At 36.9% G+C, this 14,753-nt stretch overlaps 1 long non-coding RNA gene across 1 annotated transcript; it reads left to right on the top strand.

Moving 5' to 3' along the window:
• The first annotated feature begins 11,048 nt into the window (after positions 1-11,048).
• LOC140259222 (uncharacterized) lies at positions 11,049-14,353 on the top strand. The gene is made up of 3 exons (XR_011905374.1): positions 11,049-11,072; positions 11,252-11,374; positions 14,233-14,353. It is a non-coding gene; the product is annotated as an uncharacterized lncRNA (long non-coding RNA).
• The last annotated feature ends 400 nt before the right edge of the window (positions 14,354-14,753 follow it).

Raw genomic sequence — 14,753 nt, forward strand, 5'->3', positions numbered from 1 at the left:
AGCTGGTTTTGAGGATAAGGCATAATGAAGAAAAAGGTGTTAACTATGAACAAACAAACAAACAAAAAAACAAATTGTTTTTATTCTTTTCATTTTTATTTTTATTTTTAATGTTTGACTGGAAAAGAGCCATCACGCACTACTATAGAAAAAGCAAAAGCGGTGCCATGGAATGTTAGGTGTTAAAGTAGTTTCTGAACAAGGTTGAACTGAATGACAGATCAGTCGCCCCCATTAAACTGACAGATCAGTCACCCTCGGGCAGCACACCTTTTTTAACTTTCAGAATATCTTTGGACTGTTGGAAAGCTGCACGTGTAACCATATAAATGTATATATACACACACACTGTAATGCAAATGGTCTCTGGAAGGATTCAGATTTTGAGGAACTATCCTGTAGGAAACACCACTAGAGTTATAGGTAAATCAGATAGGGCCAGAAATTGGTGTTTGTAAAAACAACAGCTCTGTGTAGCAAATACTCCCTGTTATTCTTCTCTTTTGAGCAAAGCACTCCTTCCCTTGATTGGCTTGTTTGAGAAGTGAACAGAGAAGTTTGTTCTGAGAAGTGGCTCAAAACTAATGGTTAGTGCCATACAAATCATACTAATATTAATAACAATGTTTTTTTGTAATTCTGTAAAGGATTATCAAAATGGCCATGCTGTGGCTTATATATTTCAAGAACAATGATCTCAGGCTATTTTTCTGAACAGCACAACAGGGCTGGGAGTAGAATCCAGAAACCACTGCTGTCCCAATTTAGACATCTAAGCCTTTGAGGGTGATAATTTTTTATTAGGAATTCTAAAAATATGCTGAACACAACACTCTATAAGGAGAGAAGGCATTGCGATTAAATAGCAGTTCACAGAAGTGATTGCAATTGTTGACGCAGGATGGAGAAGAGGGAAGTGTTGGCAACATTCTCTCCTTGCGATCGTTACAGTCAGCATGGGAGAGGGGAACAGTGGCAAAGTGAATAGCAAGCAAACAATATAAGAGGAATACTAAACTAATACCTGTCACATACATAGCAGTAAAGATTTACGTCCTTGAAGTTTTCCCTCCTGGAACTTGCAATTGTGCACATGCATATTCACATGTACATTCATAGGTCCCATGTGATTTTGGTATAATTACATCTTACATTACACTTATTTGTAGATTTTTATTCCTTTTTCCTGGTTCATTTTAGCTGAATTTCAGGGCTTCATAGTACATTTTCAGACATTTTCAAATACCTACACAATTCCCACTAAACTTGAAACAACTCCCTTTTTCTTCTCAGAAAGAATGTAACATCTAACATTTCCAGTTTTATTGTGACCATAAAATTAATTTCATTTATTGAAATTCCACAGCTAAAATTATTCACCATGATTACTAGCAAGTATCTTTTCTTTCAGCATTTCACCCTGCCTTGCTCCTGTCTCCTTTATAGAGAGCTCTTTTTTTTTTTTTTTTTTTTTTTTTTTATGCTGTTAATATACTCTAACGATGAAAGAGGGTCGGCCCTTCGGAAAGGTCTCACCATCAGTGGACAGATTGCATCTCTCCCAGTGTTTACTGCTTTTAAAAGCAACAGTAATCTTTCTCACATTTGCTGTGTCAATAATGAAGTCTTTATTAACACCTCACCCTTTTTATAGACCTGATAGAAACAGATGCTCCGTCTGCTTAAAAATTTGAAAAGTTACTCTTAAAACAACATTTACAAACCTTCTTATGAGTATATCTGGGAAGAATATTGTGAGTGCATGCCACATTGAGATACCTCTGTAACCTCTCCCATCGCAGGAACATTGTTGCTTATGATTATAATAAAGCTACAAAGGCTTACTTCTCTGTTGTTATTCTCTCAATTGATTCATAAGAAGATAAAAGATAAATTTGGTAGCTTCAGTAAAAATGTCAAAAATCTGTAAATTCTGTCATAACTGTCAGCTTTACACCATATCCAGACCCTGTTTGGTTTCAAGTGCATTTAAATGGTATATTCCTATTCCCCTGAATTATTTGGGTGGATGGATTAAGATTTGAGCTACTGGAGAAATGGAATAATGTCCTGTGGAGTTTTGTCTTCAAGGGAAAATGACAAAAGGTCTCTTTGTTTGCCGCATGCCTCTGATGTACCTTCAGAAGGAAGGTGTGAGCAGCCCTCTCTAATACAAGGTTAATGTTTGCAAAAAATGGCATTTCCAATTCACCTTTGTGATTTTGTATTTAAACGCACACACTTTATCATTAGTGAAACCTGGTGGAATGCACAGATCCCACTCATGGATTTATAACTTTTCTCAGTCATAGGATTCAATTAAGGCCTAAGATAAATATATCTCACTGTTAACCCTGCCATTTGTAACAGTCCTTGAGACTTCACAAAGCTCTTCTGAGTCTGTGATGCACCATTTAAACCACTTGACTTTCATTCCAAATAGCGCTGAGTGTGTCTCTGGGGAAAGTTCACAGTGCTCCAGGGACAAATTCTCTTTCACCACTGCTCCCTGAATAACAAAATATGTAAGAAAGGGAGAGAAAGACAAGTATTTATGTCTCTTCCACAAACACAGACAAATTTAGGAAGTAGAGAAACCAATAGAAAATAAATAAAAGTGAAAAAATCTAGAATAATAATAGGAAGTGGACATTTTATATTTTGCCTTCATGTTATGTTGAACATTTTTCACAGAATCACAGAATGACTGGAGTTGGAATGAGCCTCTAGGGATGGTCCAGTCCAACCATCTGCTCAAAACAGGATCTGAAGTGGGCTTCTGAGGAACATGTCCTGTTGGGTTTTGAGTATCTCCAAGGATGGATACTCCATAATCTATCTGGGCAACATAACTGACTTGATCTTTTAAAGTTTGTAATTCTTTTATTTTGTATTTAAAAACCAAATGTTTAGTGCAACTTGACTCAAACAAATTTTCTTCTTGATTAAAAGGCAACGAGGATCTTTGCCAAAGGTCAGGTGGAAAGGATTGAGTGCAGCCTTGCCAAAAAAGACCTGGGAGTACTGGTGGATGGGAAGCTAGAAATGACCCAGCAACATACTGTCACAGTCCAGAAAGCTAACCATATCCTGGTCTGCATCAAAAGAAGCATGGCCAGCAGCTTGAGGGAGGTGATTCTTCCTCTCTGTTCCATACTGGTGATGCCTCACCTGGAGTACAGCATACAGATGTGGAGTCCTAAGTACAGGACAGATGTGGATCTGTTGTAGCATGTCCAGAGAAAAGTCACAAAAATAATCCACAGAATGGAACACCTCTCCATCAAGGACAGGGTGAGAGAGCTGGGGCTCTTCAACCTGGAGAAGACTGTGAGGTGACCTGATAGTGGCCTTTCAATATCTAAAGGGGAGCTACAGGAAAGATGGGGACAGGCTCCTTAGCAGGGCCTGTGGTGAGAGAATGAGGGGAAATAGTTTCAAGTTCAAAGAGGGTAGATTTAGATTAGACATAAGGAAAAAATCTTTCATAGTAATGCCTGTGATGAGGCACAGGAACAGGTTGCCTAGTGATGTAGTTAATGCCCTGAAGACTTTCAAGGCAAGATTAGATATGGCCCCAGGCAACCTGATACAGCTGCAATGTCCCTGTTGATTGCAGGGGAGTTGGAACAGATGGCCTTTTGAGATTCCTTCCAGCTCTAAGGATTCTGTGTTTCTATGATTCTATGAAATAGGAAGTCCTGCACTGGGTAGACAATGTTACATTCCTGTCATGATTTCTATCTCATTCAGTTCCAAAATATGTATATGCAAGTATTAGCCACATTTCTGTGATCAGTTGAACTTTAAAGATTCAAATGTTTCAACGCTTTTGTTCATCTACCTTTCTCAGCTAGCTTTTACGGATCATTGTCAGATTGTATTTATAATGGCTGGACACCTAAAGCAAACATTTATATTCCAGAATTATCCATAAGATGTGTGTATATCATCTTGAGAAATGCTACAGAAAATCAATGACTGTCTTCATAAAGGACTAAATACATAAATAAATAAAGCAAAAAAGCAACAACCACAGCATATTTAACTAATCTTCAGTATTAGTGATCTTTCACTCTTAATGGTTATTAAAAATGAAATGTTTCCTCCAAGATTAGCTGGCTATTGTTTAGCTGAAAACTAAAAAAATATTAAGATGGCTTACCATTCTTGTTATCACATACTCACATTCTGACATTGATTTTCAGCACTTCATAAAAGAAAAGTGTGAATTTCAGCAGCTTTTCTTAGTCTAGACTGGGCTTTCATTTCCTCTTGTGCAAAATGAGTTGTCTACATAGTGACTAGGGACTCACTAAGATGCACTTGTAATCAGAGTTTGGGATATTGACTTGAGAAGCAGCTGTGGGATTATTTATGGAAATTTAGTATTTTATCCTCTATTTCAAGTAGAAAACTTAGGTTTTGATTCTGGGACATAAGAAGCTGCAAAGTGAATTCAGCACAGTTTATAAGCACATGCTTAAGCAGATCTGTTCAGTTAATCATTTTATTCTATGTGCTGGACTAAATTAGTCTGGGAATTCTAGAAGTGAGCCTGAACGCATATTTTAAGATGTGAGAAGTTTTCCCTAAGAGAGAACATCTACAAAGGCTTTCTTCAACATGTCTGAACATACAAGACACTCACATAGAAGAGTGATTTTTGCACATATGTGTTATAACCTCATGGTACACACATAATTTGGAATAAAATTGTCACTTGCAAGCAGTCAAAAAACAAGCATAATATTAAACTAAATCTGGTAATAGAACTAGCATTAATTGATATGAACACACTGAGGTAAGATTCTATTTAATTAATTTGATATCCTTTTTGATCAGATTATGGTTTGACTGATAAATGTAATGGAATTGCTGTAGTTTATTTAGCTTTCTGTCAGACTTCCATTTATACTAAATGCCACTAAATGACTACGGCATTATCAAAGTACTGAAAAATTTCAGAGTAAATTCTTTAAAAAAGTTGAAGAACTCACAGGAGTTTGGAAACTTAAGCTTAAAAAAACAGTCCACATATGATAATATGGCAGTGTCATATTTCACTTGCAACAATTTCATCAAAGATTTGCATGTATGTGCATGAGCTCCTTACCAAAACAGTAGGCTGAGAATGTGAATTCATGCTTGTCCCTTTTCTGAATCTGCTACTTCATTTATCTGATGCATAAAGATGTGGAAGGAGAGAGAAGCCAATACAGAGCAAACACAAGTCCTGCAATTGTGAATACAAGTGGGAGAAGGCTGAGAGGCTATATGTATATCAAAGGGCATATCTGTATTGGTTTTGTTTTAGCTCTTATAATTACTATCTACAGCTTTTGCTTTATCTATATGTTGTTATCTCAATCCATTTGCGCTCTCTCTTTTACCTGTCTGATTTTCTTCACCATCCCACTGTGGAGGACTGGACAAGTGGCTGTATGGGCCTTTGCTGCCTGTCAAGGTCAAACCACAGGAACACAATAAAGCATACATCAGAATAAGTATTTTACATTTGGCAGCTCTGTATTTGTTTCATTGTTTGAGTGTTCTCTTTTTACTAAATAATTTTAAGGAGTCATACCATAGCAGGCAAATTCTAACATTTGCCTAGCAAGGTTTTTCTTAGTAATCAGAAAGGTGTTATCACTTTCACCTGGTTTTTCCTGTGGAAATTACAGAATTGAAATGTTCTGTGAAGAAAGCACAGTTTAACTAGCTTGTGAGAGAGCATACACTGAAGTGCGGCTAAACTGGGCCAGCACTGGGTATTTGTCACAGAATCCTGCTGTTTGTCCATACAGCTTGCCAGTGTGGAAGTGAGCTATCTCACTGGGTTCCTCTGCCCCGGTTCTCTGTTCCTGTGCTGGGAAATCTCGGTCAGAATATGGGTGCACATGCCCTGTAACTCATGATCAGGACATTCAGTGCAAACAAGGCATGCTGCTGCTACTGTGCATCTGCAACTCAGACAGGAACAGGGAGGACGTAGATTTTTCTCCATTCTTTTCTACAGCCATCAGTTCTGTTGTCTGCATGCTGTTGAGTCCATCTGTGTCTTGGCTGTGAGTTCAGCACACCTTGACTGTTCATGTACAGTTGTCAAATCTCTGAAGTAACCAGAAATTCTGGAAAAGTGGTGGAGTTAATTTTTCCATCCAGATTCAATTTCCAGATGGTGGCAGATGACATGCTTGGCAGAAAATGGTCATACCTCAAACTCAGAGGACTGGAACAGGTCAGCAAATTTAGTATGCTGGAGACTAAATAGAAATCTACTGCTCCTGGCTAAAATTTTCTCATTTTTTCAATTACACTGAGATATTCCACCTACTTCTGGTGAATTTCACTGCTGTACATGAAAGTTTGGTGGCTTTTCAACAGAAAACATTGGGCTGCAAAAGGTCATGTTTCCAAACCAGTCATCTAAAAATAATAGCAAAAGCAAGAGCAAGATGTAATTCCAAACCAAAATGGATTCTATCAATATTCATCTGCTTAGCTTTTTTTATTTGTGTTTGAATATAGATGGTATTCAGAGGACTGAAATTAAATTTCTTCTCAATTTCTACTACATCATTCAGCAAACAAGCTTTCTTGTTTAGGTGATTTCCAGCTCTTTTCTTCCATTACCTATGAACTACTACCTTTTTTTTGCCAACATATGTGGGAAACAGAAAAAAAAAAAAAAAGCAAAAAAAAAAAAAGTTGTAACTTTCAGAATTAGAGATGTGCTAATTGTAATCAATGATGAGAAGTTGTAGCAATTTTAAGTTGATGTATCATTATGATTTTTGAGAGATTTGTCGTGTGAGAAAATTAATGAAAAATCTGCTTTTAGATTATCATCCATAAAAAAAAAATAAAAAAATTCTCCAGCTCTCCCATGTACTCTCTCAAATGCTTTCATGAAGCTAAAGTACGTGATTCACCTAGTTCACATTCAAGAAAAACAGCACTGCTTTTCTTTTGGTATTTATTACTGCTATGCCCCATTCAGTGAAAGTGACCAGTTTCAAGAGATGACTTCAATCTTCATACATAAACATTTGTCATAGACCTTCTGTAATTTCCATTTCTTTAAAATGTGCTGTGATTTACAATACTTGAAAAGACGGCAAAGCTAATGAGAAGAATGCATGAACTACCTAGTATAAATTCAGCAGGTTGTCAAACAGGATTATCCTTTACACAATAGTTCAATCAGACACTAAGGGCCAAAGCGTTTTACTTGATTACACCGATTTTATTTATTTATTTATTTATTTATTCATTTATTGCATACAATTACACCCCAGTCTCATGAAAAAAAATGACTTTTTACAAAAGGGCACAGCTGAGGATGTCTGATCAGTGATTCTAGTTTCAAAAATAGTCTGAGTTAAGACTAACCTAGATTATCAATAGGTATAGTAACTGTAATAGCTCCAGTTTAAAGTAGAGAGAAAAACACAGAGTGGAAAATAATATTGTAATATTTTCTCTGTGTGTGTACCCCAGATTATTAAAACATATTACTTGCTAAAATGTTGCTAGTTTCTAGTGTTAATGAGGAAGAAGTTCCAGGTCTGAAAAAAGAAAGCTACACTTTAACAGAAGTACACCTGCAAAGATTGGTAAGAGTTTCCTTTCCTCTAAATAATCCAAGATGTTCAAGGTCAAAAAAATTTTAAAAATATATAATCTCATCCAATTTCAAAAATTTTATGATATATTGTTATTATTATTATATTATATATAATCTCATCAATTTCAAAGAAATCTTGGAGATTTCATGACATTTGAAGACTACTTCAGTGCCTGTACTTGCGTCCTTTCAATTTAATGAAAAATATGGCAGAGGCCACAGTTTCTGTAATCATACAGACATCCTCCAAAAAAGCCAAGGACTTGAGTACTTTTTGTAGTAAAATTAATAATGTGACATCCTGCTGCAGTTTGGTGTCACTTGTTGTGAAGCAGTTTATCATAAATGTGATATAGGCAGTCTCTTTAAAAAACATGGAGGGACTTATTTGATTTATAGGAAACTATAAGATCTATATATAAAATCTAATCAAGAAGTCAGAATTTACCAACAGTTAGTAGTACGTAGGTATTCCTGTCCTAATTACAATTTATTCAAAGGTGCAATCTTACATCGGTTGATTAAGGCTGAGCTGGGCTAAAGAGAGCTTGATTATTCTTAAAACTGTGCATATTTTCCAAGGCCAAAATCAGTTTATGGAATTCATGGTTAACTTACTGAAAGGACAGAAGAGGCAAAGAAGAATGTCAGCTTTACACATGAAGGTGGAAGTCTATGATATTTCTCCTTGAGAGAGTAGCCTGGGAACAATAAACAAACTACAACAGACAGAATAGTGTGGCTGAAATATTGTTTTTCCTACCTGTTATTTGATTCTCTTTACAGCTCTCTAAGTGTATCCTTTGGGATTAAAGAAAAATGTATCTCTAGATCTCTGTTCAGGGAGAAAACACAACAGTTTACACTGCTGGAGGACTGGGACATCCCGTCTAGCACAGGGATTACTGAGATGCAACTGTATATATTTAAAATATGTTTTGATGAAGTGTAAGTTTGTCTAATTGACTGTCCATTTTGTGTTAATGCAAACTTTCTGCACAAGAAAACTACACAGGCAACTCAGGGAATTATGCAGATTATTGCCGTTATATATTAATTATGGTATTTAATAGCAGTGTTCAAACTCATAAAATTGGACAGAAAATGTTTTCTGTCACTGAAGCCCACTGTAATGTCACAGCTACATCTCTACAGTTACAGTCACTTACACTATGTCAGAGTAAATACACTGAATCTGTGTAATGGGAAAGTCCCTCAATCTACAAAAACTACTGAACAGTGCCTAAGTGTTAGCCTGTCCTAGTCCTAATAAACACAATACAAAGCCATGTCGAGTACGACACTGATATTTTGAAGTATTATGGGACAGTGGTCAGTTCTGATGCATAACCCCATTTAGTTTTAATAAACTTTTGCAGAGGCAAATACACAAAATAAATCCTTTACAACAGGAACTCCTCCTGACTACCTTTTGACTAACTTGGAACTGATTCCTAAAGGTGAATGCTTGCAAATTCTGGTTGATAACAGGAAAAAACTGCAAAACTGACACTGCCTTCTGCTTTTTCATGCCTTATTTTCAAACTCTGCTTCAAAAGATCCCAGTTTCCCCAGATGTCTTGCTTATTTATTATTTATCACTAGATATTTCATTCTGGTAAATGGTTCTCTACAAGCGGAGCAGCATTCATCAGTCCATGTCTGTAGCCTGCCACAACAGTCACATGTTAAGTGTCTTAGCTGGGGTCTTTGTTTAAAGTTGTACTACTCACCCTTAACATGCCCTGGAAAGTGGTGTAATGAGGTTTCAAGTGCAACAACACCGAATCTGCAGCAAAATTAATTTTCTTTTATTCTTTTTCTCTGAAAATATATCTGTATTTTAAAATTATTTATGTGAAGCTACATCTATGAACCCTGTGGCCAGGATCTAATTACGTCTGAAAGACTGGAGTATACCTGAAATATATCCAACTGTGGCTACATTAACTGTGTTAATTGGTCATATATTAAAATACAAAGCCAGACATCTGCCCTCATTGAGTGGCATTTTGTTTGGGAATGATATAAAGAAGTAGTCAAGCAGTGTGCCACATTCCAGCTGGGGTAGCCTCTGTTATACCCAAAGAACCACCAGGGAATAAAGCTAGATGTGAGCATTTCCTCTGGTTAAAAGTGACCTTCCTAAAGATGTCACTGTGAAGCTACATTTCCTTGAGGATTCTTTGAAACACAAGTCTTCAGAAGACCAGTTCTCCATCTTTCTTCCTGCTACCTCAACAGGACTCACTTTCTGGTCCACAAATCTGTATGCACAAAAATTCTTTTGAAAACTCTGGACAACATAAAGCCATTAAACAGCATTTGATAAATGCAACCTCTTTAAAAACTGTTAGTCAATAAATCCTTGCTACAAGTATTAGGTTATTTTTTTTTTCATCCTCTGAACAGGTGTCCCCCTAGGCCTTAAAAATACTACTGAAAGATTTTACATGACTCATGTATCACACTGTATTTGTGCAGGATTAATTTGTATGAGGTAAAATTGAGGCCTTCTGTGAGCTGGAGGTCATTTCAGATCAAAACGTATAGCACAGTGCCCAGATATGAGGGCTGCAAACTTTTTGTTTTTAATGAATGCTCTAGATCTCACAACTGAGCTCAGCAGGAAGAAAGATTTTGCACTGATTTCAAAACTGATTGCACCTCTGTGTGTTAGCTCACATAAATAACTACACTCTTCCCATGAGATGGCACATATCTGAGTAGTGTATCATCCCTTATCTGGGCACAGCACTCTGGCACCATCATTTGGTGATGTAATGTAGTTCTGAGCTGTGTCAAACAATTTTCCAAAGATAATGAGTCTTAGGCTAGAAGTTTACTGCTGTAACGCCTTTCAGCTTCTCATCTCTGCAGATATTATTCCAGTGGACATGGCTCCTTTCTTATTCCAGAGCTAACAGTAGGACTGGAAATTCTGTGAAGAGACTCGAAATGACAGTGCACACAGAAAGTAAGTCCACTTTGGCAGTATTAAGTTTATGTCCTGTGTGAGAGAACCATCCTTGCAGATAGCATGAGTTTAGTCCCTAGATACTTAGGTCTCACAACCCAAACTTGTAACTTAGCTAAGCTAGTGCCAAACCAGATAGGCCTAGCTCACAGGAACCAGTACAGGACTCTGGTCTCCCAGGCACCTTTTCACATCTTTGTGGATGGAGTACAGCCAACAGCAGTGCCTACATGCTTGTGAGCTGGCAGGATGTCATGATCTATATTAATTCCTCAGCCTTTCAGACACATTTCAGATTTTACTACCTGCACCTCTTCTGTTTTCTGGGATGCAAGTTTCAGTTTCATAAAGCAGGGATCTGAAGCTTTACCTGGCAAAGTTCACAGCTCCTCATGCATCTTTAAAACCACTGCAGCTGTTTTTACCCTCCTAATTGACCCCATCTGACACCACAGACTGACAGAGGTAAGACTTCAAAACTTCCTGAATTATAGTCATTCTTGCTTTTAACAGTGCTGGATGTCCTCAAGTTCTTGAAGCTGCTTTGACTTCAACCCAGGGACAGATTTTGTGTATTTTAACAGTACAGAGTGGGAGGTGTTTTTTCTGACAATTAAAGTTTTCTTCTCACCCCTACCTTTCAGAGTCCTCCCTCACAGCCTACCACATAGTCTACAGAGAGTATCTGCTTTCACAGGCACTCATTGAGCTGCACAAATTCACACCTCCAATGGGTCTCCAGTCACTTTAGCTGGCTTTCTGTAGGGGTAAGTGAAATGGCTCTTGCAGTCTCTGCTACTCTCTGGTAGCTGAGGGACCAAAAGGAGTGACAATCATTCTCATTAAAAGTTTTTCTGCACTCTGATGAAAGTTACACTGGCTAAAAGCTGATCTTGTCATAGCCAGTGTACTTCTACAATATTGTTTGTTAACAGAGAAATAGCATACAAAATGGAGAATAAAGCAAAGAAAGAAAGAACTCCATTTTATATAAGTGTTTGACAAATTTTGCTGGAAACTTGTATTTTTATTTTTATTTTTTTCTCTCTTCTACAGTATCTAATACTCAGTGTCATTTAAAGGCACATATTGCCTATCCTCAGCTGCTATGAGTTTTTCCTTTTTCTATTGCATCTCAGATCATTGTACCAGTTAGTAAGTTACATCAGGCAATAATTACACTGCTAGGAGCTTTCAAGTATCTATGCTTTCCCCACAAACCAAAGAGAAACAGCAGAGATCTCTGTCCATATTTAATGTATTGTTAAAGAAATAAAATAGGTTCAAGAGCAGTATTTAACTGCAGAAGTCAGAATGATTAGTAACAGGGGAAAGAAGAGAATGTTATCTTGCCTCTTGCTTTAAAGCAAACTTGCCCAGCAAATTTTTGCTTTACTTGTCAAAAATAGCTTCCATTAAATTCAAAGCATCATTGTGCGGTTTCTGTTACAGGATGCACATGGGAGCCCCCAAGCAGTCCCTCTGATTAGAATGGGACTACGAAAATGAGAGTAGAGACTTTGTTTGATGTATTAAATGTGCAGGTAGGGATACTTATAAGCTCAGATGAGGAAAATACTGTTTTAAGTAAGTGCTGGCTAAGGAGTGGTTAGACCTCCTAGCAGTTATATTCTGCATGTGGAAAGGCATACAGAATGAAGTGGTTTGTTTTTAAAAGCCTCTTTCATACTCCTAAGACCTCTGGTATTTTTGAGGAAAAAAACTTAGTCTATTGAATGTTCTAGATACTGTGTGGATTGCAGTGATCAAGAGTTATCAATGGAGAAAAGCTGAGACTGAGTTATCCGTGTTATTCCTTCAGTTTGTATTTTGTTTTCGTCGCATTATTCTCCCAGTTTTTGTTAATTAAAGTTGCTCTTTCTTTTTACCTTCTGTCCTGTGGTCCTGGTCATCACATCTGTATCCTACCTGGTTTGCTTCTTTGCTTTTATCATTAATGCTTAATCAATTTATCTTAAGTGTGACATTCTCACTTGACACCCTGAATGGTTTATAAACTAGCAATCTTCTAATTGAAATTGCATAGCGAAATAACTCCAAAACAATTTATATAGGAACAATACATACAGAGAGTGTGGCCTCTGAAGATGTATTAGAAAATAACAATGATAATAAATTATTCTTCATATTCAACGGATCTTTGTTAAGCTTTAAGGTCTGGAGCAATTCCAGTTTTAATCAGTTTCTGTGCAGGATAAGCAAGAGGGATTCCTATGCTGCTGGAGAAAATAGATACCATTTATTATTATATGTTAATTACACCGGGCTTTCTCAGTCATCTGCAATTGCTTTCCTTGGTAAACAAAGTTTCATGTAGTGTAACTGTCTATGTGATCTCTATTTTATTGGAATACCAGATATTTATCAGACAAAATCAGATCAGTATGAAATATTGCAGAAAGTGATAAAGCTAAATATGGAACACGGTTTTCACTTATCTGTGCTTATACTAATTAACTGCCAAGTGTTTGGACATGCATTTGCTCAGTGAGAGAAGACAAAGAAATGGCAAAGAGGTGGGCAGCTCCCTTCTCTGCCTCCACAAACTCCTCATCGGGAGTTTGTGATCCCCTTGACCAAGGCACAAAGCTGATAGTTGCTGTTCTCTGGACTAGGATGTTGTGTGGATTTTTCAGCCCCATTACAGTTTTCATCTACACACTGATTACAGCTTGTCAGCCCCAAGGACTTAGTTCTGCAACATAGCACGGACCTTTTCTATGTTACTTGAAGGCAAACTGGGTTATGAAGACTAACATACTGAACATTCTCATTCCTAACCCATCTCAACTGTGCCATCTGCAAGATTTACAGAATTCTTTGTGAATTATTTTTAAATATTTGGCTCTTGATTAAAACTGCTTAGATGTAATTTATGTGATGTGTTAGGATTAAATAATTTTCATGTTCTGAGAGGCTGTAGGTAATAAAATCTATGGAGTTACAGCTAGCAAATATGATATGTTGATTACTAATAGCCAAGTAGCTAGGATACTGCCTCTTTTGAAAATAAAGTGCACATTAAGAGTCTTTATGTTTCAGCCACTTGTAGATCTTTCATAATTCTATTAATGGTCCTGAACCTTTTAGTCTTTTGTTTGCTACATCCAGCCTGACAAAGAGCTTCATCTAGACAGTAATGAGTGTGACTCTTTTCCTGTGAAATAAAAGACCCATTTATGTCCGCATACAAGCAGTTCTGAAGGTGTTGATGATTCTGTGGCAGCACTGAGCCAGCAGCAATAAATGTCAAGTTGCAACTGCTCTTTCTTTTTCTTATCTTTTGAGAAGTATATCCTGATTAGATCATAGTAATTGTTTTTCTTATTTAACAAGCACTCTGTTCAGTGACTGCATTTCTCTTTGTGTAGGGTTTCCCACCTTCCCCACCAGCCTGAACTTTGTTCAGCTGATGTTTCTTCAGGATAAACAAGTCACTGTGACAGGTGGGGGCCTGGCTTATTTTAATCAGAAAACTGCTTCTTTCTCACTCTGGTTTTGTTTTTCCATTTCTGCTTTCAGGTGCAAAAAAAATAAAATAAAATAAAATAGATTTTCCAGAAAAGGAAGATAAATAAATTTAGATAAATCACTGTCTTTCTAGATGCACAAGCTCTCTGAATGTGTAGATTAAAGTAAAGAGGAACAGGATGCTGAATGAAGCAGCACAGAAGCTACCCAAAATTTCAGTTGCTGGCGGAAATTACATCTAAGAGAAGACTCAGCTATTATGTGAAATACCTTTCTGCCCAAATTAAAGGTACATCAAATTGCCACCAAAATAATAGATGAACAAGCCCCACATATCATGGTTTTCAGATTGTTCTTTTTGGAGGTAATCTTTTGACTCTAACAATAGACATCACACATTTTAGTGTTACTTTAAATGGTGGCTAGTAAGAGATGGCCAAACAAGTTGATGCACGTCTGAGCACTCAATGGGAAAATGTTTTTATAAAATTAAGATGAAGAACATCAGAAACATCTCTATTGTGTTCAGAAGCTATTAAATGAAACTTCAGAAAACAAATACTCCACCCAGCATTCTTCTTTGAGTTCTACATATTCCTCCCTACACAATCTGATTCAAGGAATCTAATTCTTGCAATCCAGATATCCCCTCAG

The sequence above is a fragment of the Excalfactoria chinensis genome, chromosome 1 (assembly GCF_039878825.1).
Source record: "Excalfactoria chinensis isolate bCotChi1 chromosome 1, bCotChi1.hap2, whole genome shotgun sequence".
Lineage (NCBI taxonomy): Eukaryota > Metazoa > Chordata > Aves > Galliformes > Phasianidae > Excalfactoria > Excalfactoria chinensis.